This window comes from Hippopotamus amphibius, chromosome 12 (assembly GCF_030028045.1).
Source record: "Hippopotamus amphibius kiboko isolate mHipAmp2 chromosome 12, mHipAmp2.hap2, whole genome shotgun sequence".
NCBI lineage: Eukaryota > Metazoa > Chordata > Mammalia > Artiodactyla > Hippopotamidae > Hippopotamus > Hippopotamus amphibius.
In genome coordinates this window covers 99,305,397-99,320,404 of record NC_080197.1, presented here as the reverse complement: position 1 = coordinate 99,320,404, position 15,008 = coordinate 99,305,397, and the positions used below count along the sequence as shown (strand labels likewise).

General features: G+C 48.1%; 1 pseudogene; it reads left to right on the top strand.

Annotated features, from left to right (window-relative positions):
- Positions 1-10,247: 10,247 nt before the first annotated feature.
- Positions 10,248-14,756, top strand: LOC130834127 (retinol dehydrogenase 16-like; annotated as a pseudogene).
- The last annotated feature ends 252 nt before the right edge of the window (positions 14,757-15,008 follow it).

Below are 15,008 nucleotides of genomic sequence, written 5' to 3'. Positions count from 1 at the left end.
GTCATTTGATCCCTGAGGTACCCCTGCGGGGAGGGAGGGTGGGCTTCCTTTTCCAGAGATGTTGCCTCTCTCACACAAGCCACACAGCAGCAGCGAAAAGAGAGCAGAGCTGCCTGGAGCTGGGCCCATGTTTTGTAGGCTGTAGGGCCAGGGTTGTATTGGCTGGAGGGGATTAAGTTTAATTGAGGTGAAATCCCTCGATTCTGCTTTCTGTCTCTGTGGATTTACCTATTAAGGATATTTAATATCAGCCGAATCATACGTGTGACCTTTGTGTCTGTGTTTTTTTCACTTAACATAATATTAAAAAAATTTTTTTATTGAAGTATAGTTGAGTCACAACGTTGAGTTAGTTTCTGGTGTATACCAAGGTGATTCAGTTATATATATATATGAAAGAATATGAAAAAGATTATATATATATTCTTCTATATATTATATAATTATTATATATATTTATTATATATAAGTATTATACATATAACATAATATATAGAATATATATAAAAGAATATATATATTTATTTCTTCTCATATTCTTTTCCATTTTGGTTTCTTTTAGGATACTGACTATAGTTCCCTATGCTGTACAGTGGGACCTTGTTGTTTGTCTATTTTATTTGTTTGTTTGTTTTTTTGTTTGTTTTGGCACACGGGCTTCGTGGCTCCGTGGCATGTGGGATCTTCCTGGAGCAGGGATCGAACCTGTGTCCCCTGCATTGGCAGGCGGATTCTTAACCACTGCACCACCTAGGAAGCCCTGTTTGTCTATTTTATATACAGTCATTTGTATCTGCTAATCCCAAACTCCTAATTTATCCCTCCCCCACCGCCTTTCCCCTTTGGTAACCATAAATTTGTTTTCTATGTCTGTGAGTCTGTGTATGTTTTGTAAATAAGTTCATTTGTATCATATTTTAGATTCCACGTGTAAGTGATATCCTGTGGTATTTGTCGTTCTCTTTCTGACTTACTTTACTCAGTATGATAATCTCTAGGTCCATTCACATTGCTGCAGATGGCATTATTTTGTTCTTTTTAATGGCTGAGTAATATTCTATTGTATATACGTACCACATCTTCTTTATCCATTTACCTGTCGATGGACATTTAGGTTACTTCCATGTCTTGGCTATTGTAAATAGTGCTGCTATGAACATTGGGGTGCATGCACCTTTTTGAATTAGAGTTTCCTCCAGATATATGCTCAGGAGTGGGACTGGTGGATCATATGGCAACTCTGTTTTTAGTTTTTTAAGGAACCTCCATACTGCTCTCCATAGTGGCTGCGCCAATTTACATTCCCACCAACACTGTAGGGGGGTTCCTTTTTCTCTACATCCTCTCCAGCATTTATTATTTGTAGGCTTTTTAATGATGGCCATTCTGACTGGTGTGAGGTGATACCTCATTGTAGATTTGATTTGCATTTCTCTGATAATTAGCAATGTTGAGTATCTTTTCATGTACATATTGGCCATCTGTATGTCTTCTTTGGAGAAATGTCTCTCTAGGCCTTCTGCCCATTTATTGTTTGTTTGTTTTTTGTTTTTGGCCATGCTGCATAGCATGTGGGATCTTAGTTCCCCGACCAAGGATTGAACCTATGCCCCCTGCATTGGAAGCATGGCATCTTGACCACTGAACCACCAGGGAAGTCCCCTTCTGCCCATTTTTCTATTGGGCTTTTTTTTCTGTTATTGAGTTGTATGAGCTGTTTGTATATTTTGGAAATTAAGCCTTTGTTGGTTGCATCATTTGCAAATATTTTCTCCTATTCAGTGGGTTGTCTTTTCATTTTGTTTCTGGTTTCCTTTGCTGTGCAAAAGCTTATAAGTTTGATTAGGTCCCATTTGTTTATTTTGGCTTTTATTTCTATTGCCTTAGGAGACTGACCTAAGAAAACATTGTTACAGTTTGTGTCAGAGAATATTTTGCCTGTGTTCTCTTCTAGGAGTTTTATGGTGTCATGTCTTACATTTGTCTTTAAGCCATTCTGAGGTTTGTGTGTTCGTGTGTGTGTGTGTGTGTGTGTGTGTGTGCATGGTGTGAGGGAGTGTTCTAACTTCATTGATTTACATCACTTAGCATAATATTTTTGAGGTTCATCTGTGTTGTAACCTTTATCTATGCTTCATTCTTTTTTATGGCTGAGTAATATTCCATTGCATGGACATAACACATTTTGTTTATGCATTCAAGAAGGGGATTTTCTAAAAGTCTGCTAATTGACTTTTTAGTTGTTTTCTTTTTTAAGATTTATTATTTATTTATTTATTTTATTTTTGGCTGCATTGGGTCTTCATTGCTGTGCACAGGCTTTCTCTAGTTGTGGCAAGTGGGGGCTCTTCATTGAGGTGTGCTGGTTCCTTACTGCGGTGGCTTCTCTTGTTGTGGAGCACGGGCTCTAGGTGTGCGGGCTTTAGTAGTTGCAGCACATGGGCTTGTTTCTCCTCGGCATGTGGGATCTTCCTAGCCCAGGGATTGAACCCATGTCGCTTACATTGGCAGGCAGATTCTTAACCACTGCACCACCAGGGAAGCCCGACTTTTTAAATTGTGGTAAAATAAACATAACATCAAGTTTACCATTGTGGCTATTTTAATGTATACAGTTCAGGGACTTCCCTGGTGGCACAGCGGTTAAGAATCCACCTGCCAATACAGGGGACACAGGTTCGATCCCTGGGCTGGGAAGATCCCACATGCCGCAGAGCAAATAAGCCCATGTGCTACAACTACTGACCCCATGAACTGCAACTGCTGAGCCCACATGCTGCAACTACTGAAGCCCGTGCACCTAGAGCCCATGCTCCACAACAAGAGAAGACACCACAATGAGAAACCCGCACACCGCAATGAAGAGTAGCCCCTGCTCGCCACAACTAGGGAAAGCCTGCGTGCAGCAACCAAGACCCAACACAGCCAAAAAATGAAAATTAAAAAAGTAATAAAGCATACAATTCAATAGTATTAAGTACATTCACATTGTTGTGCAACCATCACCACCAACCACCTCCAAGGAAGGGGATATTTCTAATTTTCAATTTTCTTAAAGTCTCCTCTAGAAAAACTGTTTATCTACTCACGACACTTCTGACACCAAATGTGTAGAGTTTCTCCCCCAAAACCAACCAATATTCCAACTCTCCATATATCAACTGGGTGTTCTGTAATTTAATTCAATTCTGACACCAACCACCTGGAGTTAGTGTCAGACTCCACAGGTTTAATGGCTCAGTCTCACAAGATTGTCCTCCCTTTAGATGCAAGCAATGGGTCCCCCTAGGTACCCACACCTCTGTCCAACGTAACTACGGAGATGGGTGTTCCTACAACCCGCCTCCTGCCAATTTCGATAATTTGCTGGAATGGCTCACAAAACTCAGGGAAATATTTTTGTTTACTGTTTTATTATAAAGGATACAAAGAAACAGCCAGATAAAGAGGTACACAGGGTGAGGTCTGTCCCTGTGGAGTTGGAATGCACCACCCTCCTGGCATGTAGATGTGTTCACCAACCCAGAAGCTCTCTGAACCTCACAGTTTAGGAATTTTTATAGAAGCTTCATCACAAAGGCACGATCAATTATTGATTTAATCTCCAACCCCACTCTTCTTCCCAGAGGATTGTGGGAGTGAGGCTGAAAGTTCCAAGCTTCTAATCAAGGCTTGGTCTTTCTGGCGACCAGCCCATCCTGCAGCCATCTGGGAGCTCACCAAGAATCATCTCATTGAAACAAGAGGCACTCCTATCACCCAGGAGTTTCCAAGGGATTTAGGAATTCTGTGTACGATGCTCCTATCATTCCCATCACTCAGGAAATTACAAGCATTTTAGGAGCTCTGTGTGAGGAACTGGGGGCAGAGACCAAATATTTGTTATGTCACACCTCCACTCACATATCAGACCACTCCTAGGTCAAGAAATCTGTCATGATGAGCTGTGATGATACAAAATGGGTTTTGGTTGTTTGTTTTTTAAGCTCTTGATTGGAATATAATTGCTTTACACTCTTGTACCAGCTTATTAGGTACACCAAAGTGAATCAGCTGTGTTTATACACATATCCCCATATCCTCTCCCTCCCAGAACTCCCCCCCACCCTCCCCATCCCAGCTCTCTAAGGCATCACCCATCATCGAGTTGATCTCCCTTTGTATATATACTACCAACTGTAAAATAAATAGCTAGTGGGAAGTTGCTGTTTGTTAGGTTTTTTGCCACGCCTTGCAGCTTGTGCGATCTTATTTCCCCGACCAGGGATCAGACCTGGGCCCCTGGCAGTGAAAGCATGGAGTCCTAACCACTGGACCGCCAGGGAATTCCCTAAAATGTGGTTTGCTTTGATTTTTCAGACAGTTGACTTTCTCTGTTTAGGATCTCAGTTTCTATCCTATGGCTATCTTTTCAGTAAGGAGCCTTCTGAGAATTTCCACTTCCTTCTCTATGCCTTTAACCCATGCAGACGGAGGCTCTACTGGACCAAGCACTGTCCAGAAAGACCCTAGTTCTGGCTTCTGTTCTCTCCTTATGGACCACACATTCTGACCCATGGTCATTTCCATTCCTCTCAAGACTGAGTTTTAGTGGCTCAGTCCTGGGTCTCTGAATCTTCTACCCAGGACCTTTTCCCTCCACATGGGTACATCCCCCCGTAGCCTCATCTCCACCTCCTCCCCAGCACATACACCCCCTCCCCCTGCCCGCATCACCCAACGTGTATTTGCAGCAAGAGGAAGTGATGGTGGTTCCTTCTGGCAGAGGCACAGAGGGAAAGCTGCTCCCTCAGGAAGGAATAAGTGATAGCTCTGCAGTTTTCATGGGGGTGTTTTTCTTTGGAGGGAGGAGGTAGGCAGCTGGATAGAGAGACTGGAAGGAAGGGAAGGAGGGCGGGGCAGGAGCCCAGGATCCTTGCCAACCTGGGCAGGAGGAGTGGGGGCCAACAGCTTTGCTCCAAGCAGCAGAAGCAGCAGCCGCCGCAAAACAATTCCTGGAAATTCACTCTTTCTCCTTCCTCTCTCGCCTCCCCCCCCACCACCTTTTTTTCCCCCAAAAATATAGACAAGACATTGTAATCAACAATCAGAAAGGAAGGAAGGTACCAGGAAGGAGTTATGGGGAGGCACAGATAAAGGCAGGCAGCTTCCCAGGGTCGGAAGGGCCAAGGACTTGTGTCTGGACCTTGGAGGAAGGGGCGGGGTGGGTTGTCCCAGGGATCGCCCCCCTTGCCCGGCCTTTGTGGCAAAGGACCCTACCTCGTGTGGGAGGGCAGGTGGATTGTGGACAGGTCAAGGCTGAGGAATTTGGCAACAATTGCTCTTCCTTCCCCAGCCCGAGCTTCCAGAATGTCACTGAGTGCAGAAGCCAAGTCCAACCTCGGAAGTTGCTCTGCCCCCCTGCCGTGGCGTTCCCACACCAGGGAGGCAGCCTGTCTGCCCAGGAACACCAGATCAGATGCTCCCTGGGCTTCCCCAAAACAGATATGTCCCAGTGACCCTGTCCTTGCTCTACTCAGCTCTTCCCTGCTCTCTCCCTCATCCCAGAGACAGTAGAGAGAACACTAGCTTGGGGACCAGACCTGGTGTTGACACCTTGTCCCACCACTTAGTGGCTGTGTGACTTTGGGCAAGTCACTTTATCTTCCTGAGCCTCACTTTCTTTACATGTTAAATGAGGATAATGGTGCTTCCTTGCAGGGTTATTGTATGAGATACATGACATTGTATATGTAAAGTGTTGGCATAAGCACGCCCACTTTCCCACTTCTTGGGGATGAGGAGGGAGAAATCTCTTTTTTGTGGAATTGACCTTGAGATCCTCTACCTAGTCCCACCAACACTAACCATTTTTTCCCTCTGAATTGGATCAATACCAGCTTCCTCACTTATTTAGTTATCGGGCATCATGTTTCTTACATAGAAGGTCAAGAACCCCAAATGCTACTGTGACTTACCACTGAAGAGATGCAGTAATGGTAACAGTTCACAGCTTTTACTGTTACATTTGCCAGGCATGATTGCAACGTGCTCTGCAAATATCACCTCATTTAATCCTCACAAAACCTTAACAAGGTGGGTCCTATTGTAGACAAGGAAACTGAGGCACAGAGAGATTAAACAACTTGCCTGAGTCACACTGCTGGTAGTTAAGGAAACTCTTATTGCAGGCGTTCTTGACCTGGATGCTGGCACCTAATGACTTTAGGTGGTCTGTGAACTCACTGAAAAGCAAATACAAAATCCTGCCTGTTGGGACTTCCCTGGTGGCGCAGTGGTTAAGAATCCGCCTGCCAATGCAGGGGACACGGGTTTAAGCCCTGGTCCCGGAAGATCCCACATGTCGCGGAGCAACTAAGCTGGTGCGCCACAACTACTGAGCCTGTGCTCTAGAGTCTGCAAGCCCACATGCCACAACTACTGAAGCCCACGTGCCTAGAGCTTGTGCTCTGCAACAAGAGAAGCCACCGCGATGAGAAGCCCACACACTGCAGCGAAGAGGAGCCCCCACTTGCTGCAACTAGACAAATCCTGTGTGCAGCAGTGAAGACCCAATGGGGCCCCCCCAAAAAATCCTGCCTGTTGTGTTATCATTTTTATGGGGCTTTGAGTCTTCCTTGGATGCTCAAAAGGGGTCCATGATGTCCAAAAGGTTAAAAATGATCACCCTGGAAGAGCTTCTCATGGATAGGGGCTAGGATAAGAAAGTGGAGTAGGACCTGCACTTCTGTGGAGGGAACTCAGCCCTGGGAGTTCTGCGACATTTCTTGACTGGGGAGAAGCCCATTTATAGAGGCTGAGAGAAGCATGGGATGATGTGGGGAAGGGCTTGAGAAAGGGAAGTTGAGTTGTCTTTGCTCTCAGCCCTTATCCTTCTGTAAGATGGACAACTCTTTCCTCTCATGGTTTCCCTCTTGGGAAAGCGTGTGTGGGGGTGTGCATGTTAGTCTAAGGAAGAGGAAGCTTCGAGAGACTGACAGAGCCTGGAAGGGCCCTGGGTACCATTCCCCCAGGGAAACTGGCCCCACCCACAGCCTCCTGGAATGCCTCGGCACCCCCCCACTTCACTTTTCCATCCCTCAGATTCCCCCCCTCCTGACCCGAAGCACCTTCCCTGGGTCTCTGTAGATGTGCTGACAGTCTCTTGCTGATTCCAGATTTATTCAGTTTCTACTAACTTGTCTTGAGCACCTAATGAGTGCTGGACAGAAATTCTCCTTGAATTTTCCGGTGTTTCCTGAGGCCCAACTTCCTAAAGTTTCACTATTTTGATGACAACATAGGGATTCTTAGACTCCTGGAGAGTTGCAGTTGAGAGGACTCACTGAAGTCATCTGCATTCCCCTCCCTCATTGTAAAGATGAGGGAGGACTTCCTAGGTGGTGCAGTGGGTAAGAATCTGCCTTCCAATGCAGGGGACACGGGTTTGATCCCTGCCCCAGGAAGATCCCACATGCCTTTGGAGCAACTAAGCCTTTGAGCCACAACTATTGAGCCCATGTGCCACAACTACGGAAGCCCATGTGCCTAGAGCCCGTGCTCTGAAACAAGAGAGGCCACGGCGATGAGGAGCCCGTGCACCACAACGAAGAGTAGCCCCTGCTCTCTGCAACTAGGGAAAGCCCGCTTGCAGCAACAAAGACCCAACACAGTCAATAAAATGAATAAATAAATAAATAATAAATTTTAAAAAATAAAATAAAGGTGAGGGAGATGGAGGCTTCGGGGAATTTCATCTCGTCAGACAAGGTAAGAAATGCGGGGGGAAAAGGAGAGTGGAAGAGGATGTGGCGGTGCATGTTCATTCCTCTCTGTGGGATGCTAGGTACTGCCAGGTCCTGGAAATATAAGATGATAGGACTCAGCTGTTGTCCTCCAGGCACTCAGGCAGCAGTTCTCTAGAATTCAGCACACACAGCACAGTCCCTGCTGCTTCATTAACATGAAACCGTTGTTTCAGGCTTAACCTGGAGCGGCTGGATTTCTGCCATTTCTCTTCGCCTCAAACAATGGTTATTGAGCCATTTTGTAGCTCCGTGGGGAAAGGTACTCAGGAGGTCTGGGCCCACCTCTGGGAATCCTCTCCAGAGAGTCAGGGAACAGTGGACTGATTAGGACTCTGGTTTCTGCTAGACTTGCTGAAGGGCATAAACACTGATGCTTCCTTAGCCCTCCTGTATCTCCCTTCAGGAGCCAGTCACAGTGGAGGGACAGCCAGACTGATGAAGAGGTCCTCCTCCTCAAAGTCCCTCAGAGCCTCTGTGTGCCTGGTCCCTGTCCCAGGTCATTTTTGCTGGGGGGCGAGGCAGCTCCAGTTGGAGACTTGAGCAGAGACCAGAGCCCAAGCATCAGAGGCCACGGGGTGCCGGAAGGAGGCGCCCCACTCATCATAATTCCACCCCCATTACTGAATGGTATCCTCACCGTGAAAGCCCCTCCATGCACAGCTGTTCTGGGGTCCAGTCTCTGGTCCTCTCTTTAGTCTCCTGAGGGGGCGGTTCTCTCTTCCTTTCCATCATCACCCTGATACAAACTGAGCTAACACCTTTCCCATTATTGGGCTTTACAGCCCTCCCTGCCTGGGGAGAGGTCTGCACACCCCATCCCATAGCCCGAGTTCAAATCAGTCTTTTCTGCCAGTCTTTTCTCCATGTCTGAGTGGCCTGGGTTGTGGGTGTGGTTCCTGTCAGGGCGGGGGGGCCTCAGCACGGGAGGCGCAGAGGGCAGTGTAGCCGGGCACCCAGGGCTGTGGACAGCGCATCTTCACGGAGTGAGAGGGAGCAACTGTTAGACCAGCTTTGTGTGCGTCCTTGCAACAACCGTCCCAGCATCTGGGAGAAGTCTCACCTTTGTGTGTGTCCCGTCTGTCCCCTTCTTGTCCCCTTTCTTTGCCTCTGAACTGAACATCTCTATGCCCTCAGAGAAACACTTTATCAGGATAGACCTTATTCTCTTTTGCTGTCTCCTTCTAATCCTAGAGAGACTGAGAGGAACTTACACTTTCAGGAGTGAATTCTGTGTGCTGAGCCAGAGGAGGAAACCAGGCTCAGAGACTAAGCCAGCTGCCCAAGGTCACACAGCTAGGGGGCAGCAGAGCTGGGTTTTGAAGCCATGTGTGTCTTGATTCCAAGTGTATTCCCTCTGTAAGAATCTCTAGGACACAGGGTTCAATCCCTGCTCCAGGAAGATCCCACATGCTGCGGAGCAACTAAGCCTTTGAGCCACAACTATTGAGCCCATGTGCCACAACTACTGAAGCCCATGCTCCTAGAGCCCGTGCTCTGCAACAAGAGAAGCCACTAAAATGAGCAGACCGCGCACCACAATGAAGAGTAGCCTCTGCTCGCTGCAACTAGAGAAAGCCCGTGTGCAGCAATGAAGACTCAATGCAGCCAATAAATCAATAAATAAATTAAAAAAAAAAATCTCCGGTAGGTCAGGGAGACCCAGGTCCCAGACTTGAGCAGAGAAAGTAAGGAAGTCAGTTCTTAACCATGAGACCTGGGATATAAATGTTCCAATGTATGTGTTGCGGGGGGGGGGGGGGGGGGGCGCAGGTGGGGAGGGTAGAGGTGGGTGGAAGGAAATAAGGAGGAATTGAAGGACCAGGAAAAGGTGGTTGGGAAAAGCATTCTTTTTTTTTTTTTTAAAGCATTTAAAAAAAATATATTTATTTATTTATTTTATTGGCTGTATTGGGTCTTTTTTGCTGTGCGCGGGCTTTCTTTTAGTTGCGGTGAGTGGGGGCTACTGTTCGTTGTGGTGCGTGGGCTCCTCATTGCCGTGGCTTCTCTTGTTGTGGAGCACGGGCCCTAAGCACGTGGGCTTCAGTAGTTGCAGCACATGGGCTCAATAGTTGTGGCGCACGGACTTAGTTGCTCCACGGCATGTGAGATCTTCCTGGAGCAGGGATCTAACCCACGTCCCCTGCATTGGCAGGCGGATTCTCAACCACTGCACCACCTAGGAAGCCCAGGAAAAGTATTCTTATCCTCAAGGGATTGTTTTGGAAATGCAATGACATCTATTAGAAATGGATTAAGTTGCACTAAAATGACAGGCAAATTGAGGCCAGAATCAAAATAGTCACCAAAGAGGATAAACAGGAAAATCTTCAGGACTCCATGCCAGAGAGCCTGGAGGCTGGCTGGCCAACCAACAGCTTGCATGTGCCTAAGGCCTCCTGTCTCAACACTAGCCAGACTCCCGTTTCGCCCCAGCCTGTCTGTGTCTGTCCCTGCAGAGCCATGTGGCTGTACCTGGCGGTCGTTGCGGGCCTGTACTACCTCCTGCGCTGGTACCGGGAGAGGCAGGTGGTGAGCCACCTGCGGGACAAGTTCGTCTTCATCACGGGCTGTGACTCGGGCTTCGGGAACCTGCTGGCCAGGCAGCTGGACCTGCGAGGCTTGAGGGTGCTGGCTGCGTGTCTGACGGAGCAGGGCGCCGAGCAGCTGAGGAACCAGACGTCCGACAGGCTGGAGACGGTGATCCTGGACGTCACCAAGACGGAGAGCATCGCTGCGGCCGCCGAGTGGGTGAAGGAGCGTGTGGGGGACAGAGGTACCACCCAGATGTCTTTTGTGTTTGTTTATGTCCTCTCTGTCTGTGATGGGGAGACCCCTTGTCAGCTGCCTGGGGAGATTCCCAAGGTGTTTCCCAGGACGTGACGTCCTCCCTGCGTTCCTCACCTCACCCAGCGTACCAGCGAGCCTCTGCCATCCCACACCCCCGCCTGCTGCCCTTGAGGCTCTGCAGTTTGGGGGAGACTTTTCCCTGATGAGAATGTGTCCTTGCAGACTTCCTGCCTGGTGTCCCCCCCGTCTCAGCCGGAGGTCTGGGTCTCTTGATGCTGAGTGACTGTGGTGATGAGGGCGCGCTTTCTGGAGGAGGGGTGGAGACAGGGGCTGTGTCTGGAAGGCGTCCTGGGTGGCTGGGGGCAGCGCTGGAGCTGGGCTGTGTTCTCAGCCCTTGATCAAGTGTTTGCTGGTGACCTGTAGGCATCCCACTTGAGTTTAAATGTCACCCATTTTGAGATGACGACACTGAGCTGTCAGGACTTGTCTAAGGAAGCTCAGAAAACTACTATGGGGTCACTTTCTCTTTTTGCTTCTCTTTTTATTTTTGTTTACTGTATCTGCCTATGTTTTATTGGTGAACAAAGAAGATTAATTTCTTTTATCTTAGTATAAATGTAAAATATGATCATTGTGGAAACAGAAAAGTACAAGGATGAAAACCAAATTCACCCAAAATCTCACCAACCACCAATAAGTACTGATAACATTTTGACATACAGGGTATTATATTTTGCAGATAGTGGTGTCTTAATTCTTTTCATTAAAAGAAGATAATCAATTTTACAGCATAATTGAAAATTTTCAAAATCATCATTTTTAATGATGAAGTGTTCTATCCTTTAGAGTAGCTTTACTGACTAGAGCAGCACATCATGATGTGGTTTTATCCATTGTGTTAACATAAATGATGTCTTGCTGAAATTTTATTGACCTAATTTTCTAGTCTATAACCATGCATATTTTTTGTTTGGTTGGTTTTTTTGTTTGTTCGTTTTTGCCTTTAAAATTTTTTTATTTTTGCAACTTTAAAGGTTATTTTCCATTTAGAGTTACTACACAATATTGGCTCCATTCTTCATGCTGTGCTATAATATAACCGCGTTATGTTGATTGGGTCTTTGGTGTCAAATACGGTGGGAGAATATAGATTCCTACAAGGGCAGGCTTGGTCCTGAGCAGGGGAGGGACTCACCTCTGTGTGTTCATCATTCCAACACCCTGTACTCAGCTCCCCTGACCCTGCTCTTCTGCCCTGAGTTCTGCTAGTTGGTAAGTCTTCAAGTTCTTGGTATGTATCTTTGAGTCTTGCAGAGAGGTTTCCATGACGCTAAGTGACCTGTGAACCAAGGGGCCTGGGGCTAGAGTGGCCTCCTGAGTGGGTGGGAGGAGAGGGTGGATTTTTCTGGGACAGAGTGTAAATTCTGATTTTGGGGAGGGTGGTTAATAGAGGCAGCCCTGCCTCCCCCTGAAAGCATACCCCTTGGAATTCCCCAGATTCCTGCAGGAACATTGCTCAGGATGGATGCGGGTGTTTCAAGGCCGGGCCCTGGAGGTCAATACCAGGCCTGTCAACATGTTCCCCGAAGCCTGGCATTTCGTGTCTATTTTACCCAACCAATCTGCACCCAGCGAGTACTCATCTTTTTTGTTTTTGTCTTTTATCTACTGTCTCCTTTCTTCCTCTCCTCCCCTCCCTTCCTCGCTGTCTCTCTCTTTCCCTCATACTAGCTGTTGAGCTCTCAGTCCTGAGTTTATAATTTCTGCAAAGGCAACAGGGACTGTGAAACCCCAATACTTCACCCTCCAGGTTGCAGACGATGGACGCACTAGGTTTCCTCCACCTCAGTGCCTGCCTTCATCAAATCTGGGTGTCTGCCCCTGGTCACCAGGCAGCGGGCTGGGCCGTGAAGACTGAGTCAGGCGGGAGGCGCCCCTTCTGTCCTCCACGCGCTGACAGGGTCTGGTCTCCCCAGGCCTGTGGGCCGCATGTCGGTCTCTGTTCCACCCGCTCCCCGTGCAGCCTGTCTCCTAGAGTCCTCCCTGGTGGAAGGTGATTTGGGAGCGCGGCTGGGTCCTCCACGTGGGTCCAGCACAGTGTTGCCCTCTCGCCCTCACTGTTCCCAGGACTCTGGGGTCTGGTGAATAACGCCGGCATCTCCCTGCCCACCGCTCCCAATGAGTGGCTGACCAAAGGAAATTTCGTGAATATGCTAGACGTGAACCTGTTGGGGGTGATCAAGGTGACCCGGGGTCTGCTGCCCCTAGTGAGGAAGGTGAGGGCCTTGTGGTCAGTGTCTCCAGCACTGGGCTGGGTGTCTCTCTTCGGTGGGAGCTTCTTCATGTCCAAGTACAGAGCTGAGGCCTAGGTATTGGCCTGAGGATGGTATTGGCCTAGGATGCGTGCACCTCCTCTGTCTTCCTGCTTCTGTGCTCTGGGGAAGACTTTTACAGGGGTTTCCGGTCACCAGAGAATTAGAGGCTCTTCTTTCCAGATCCCTCTCTCTTGCTCTGTGTTGGTCTTTCACTGGGAAGCACCTTTTTATCTCTTTGGTGGCGCGTTGGTCGCAGACCTATAGCGTCTGATTCCGTATATTCCTGCCTTGCTTGGAGGCCACCGTCACCGAGTGTCGGAGGCAGCATTGGAACCGGTATTGTCTGGCTGTGCAGCCCTTCCATGTGCGCAGCTGCTGTGGTCTTGAGGTTCTGGGAGCCCCATGGGGAGTGGACCCCATGCAGCAATTGATCAAGGGAGCAACTTAATCACATCAGTGTGGAGTCTCCCCTGGCTGCAGGGAGAGGGTGGCTCTGATGTGGGGGACCTGATTCCGCAGGCAGAGAGATGCTCCTTGGAGGACAGGCGGCCAGGGGGTTCCTGGGGTAGGAGAGGGGAGAGAGGGGCCTGGGGAGTGTGGGAAAGATCAGACGTGCAAAGCGTGGTGATGGCTTGGAGGCAAAAGGAGTAGGAGGAGATAGCATTTCAGTGGTGCCTTGCCTCATAACTGGTAGGATTTATTGCTAAGAAGTGTAGATTTGTAAAATATTTGGAAACATATTCAAATTGTATACAGAAGTAGTACCATCATCATAACATTTCTCCCTCTGGATTCTGTACTTTACAACTTCCCAGAGTTTCCCAGTTACCCACCACAGTTTAATTTGGTGACTTTGTTTTTTAGTGTATTTCTGTGTTTTGTTTTGCAAGACCTCTGAAGTCCTTGCCCCTCTGCCTGTCTCCCTCGTAGGAGGGAGCTCTCTACTTTGGGGTGAAAGTGACTAGGATCAAGCCTGGTCAAGAAGTCTGTGTCCAGTACTCGGTGCTTTCTCGAAGTTTCCAGGGGGCATGGGATCAGGCCATCCCAGAGGTCAAGGAACTCTATGGGGAGATATTCCTGGCCTCAGGGGAGTGAGCTGTGGACCTTGGGGAGAGAAGCAAACCCTTGTCTGGAAGCCTGGGTCCATCACCAGCACCTCCTCCAGGCTCAGGTCCATCCTGCCGGCTGTGACTCACCCACACAGTGGGGACGTGAACTCCTTCCTCAGGATCCGGTGTGGTCAACTGGTGACTAAGGAAAGGATCCAGGCTGGTAAACCTGGGGACCAGTGTCTCATAGGAACCCCTTGTTATCTGGGGAGAAAACTGAAGCCAAAGATGGAAGATACCTGTACTCATGGCAAGCTGGCGTTAGAATAGCTGGTTTTCAGCTGCATATATTTCTAGTGTTTGTAGAGAGCTCCAGTTTATGCAGTGCACATATTCTCAGAAATAGAGCCAAAGGGGATTTAGTGTGGAGTGTGACCCTGGGGTAAGAGGTGGGACACACTGCTTGACTGATTTGTAACATGATTTTGGCAGGACCAAGGATTTTTTTAGAAACTTTTTACTTAAGTTGATCTAAAAGTGGGAGGGTTGGGAAGTGAGAATATATTTGTATGGGGTATCCTTCTGGACAGTCATGAAATCAATTGAAATATTGAAGCCAAGATGATCGGAGAGTATTTCCTCGCGAGGAGCTGCATGGGGCATGCCCTGACGCCTGCCACCCCCAGATCCAGCACTCACCTGGCTGGGATGGCGTGGTCAGCCATCTCCCCCTGAGCTGCTTGGCAACCTTCCTGATTGATTCCATGATCTACTGGAGATCCCCAAGCCCTCCTAAGGCCCTGAAACCTTCAACTTGAAAAAAACCACAATGTAAGAGCTATAACTTGAGTTGCTTTAGTGTCTTCCTGAGCACTGTGGCCCAGGACAGAGTCTATCAGATAGCTCTGAGGACCTGCCCCAAAGAGGCAGAAGGAGAAACCAGGAACTGTGTGATTTTGGTTGAGGGATGTGTGCAATCAAGCCTACATCTGGGTAGAAGGTTACTGTCAGTCACAAGGAACAGGTATCTCGGTTAATGATTTTAGTGCTTTCTTAAGTATGGAAAGATG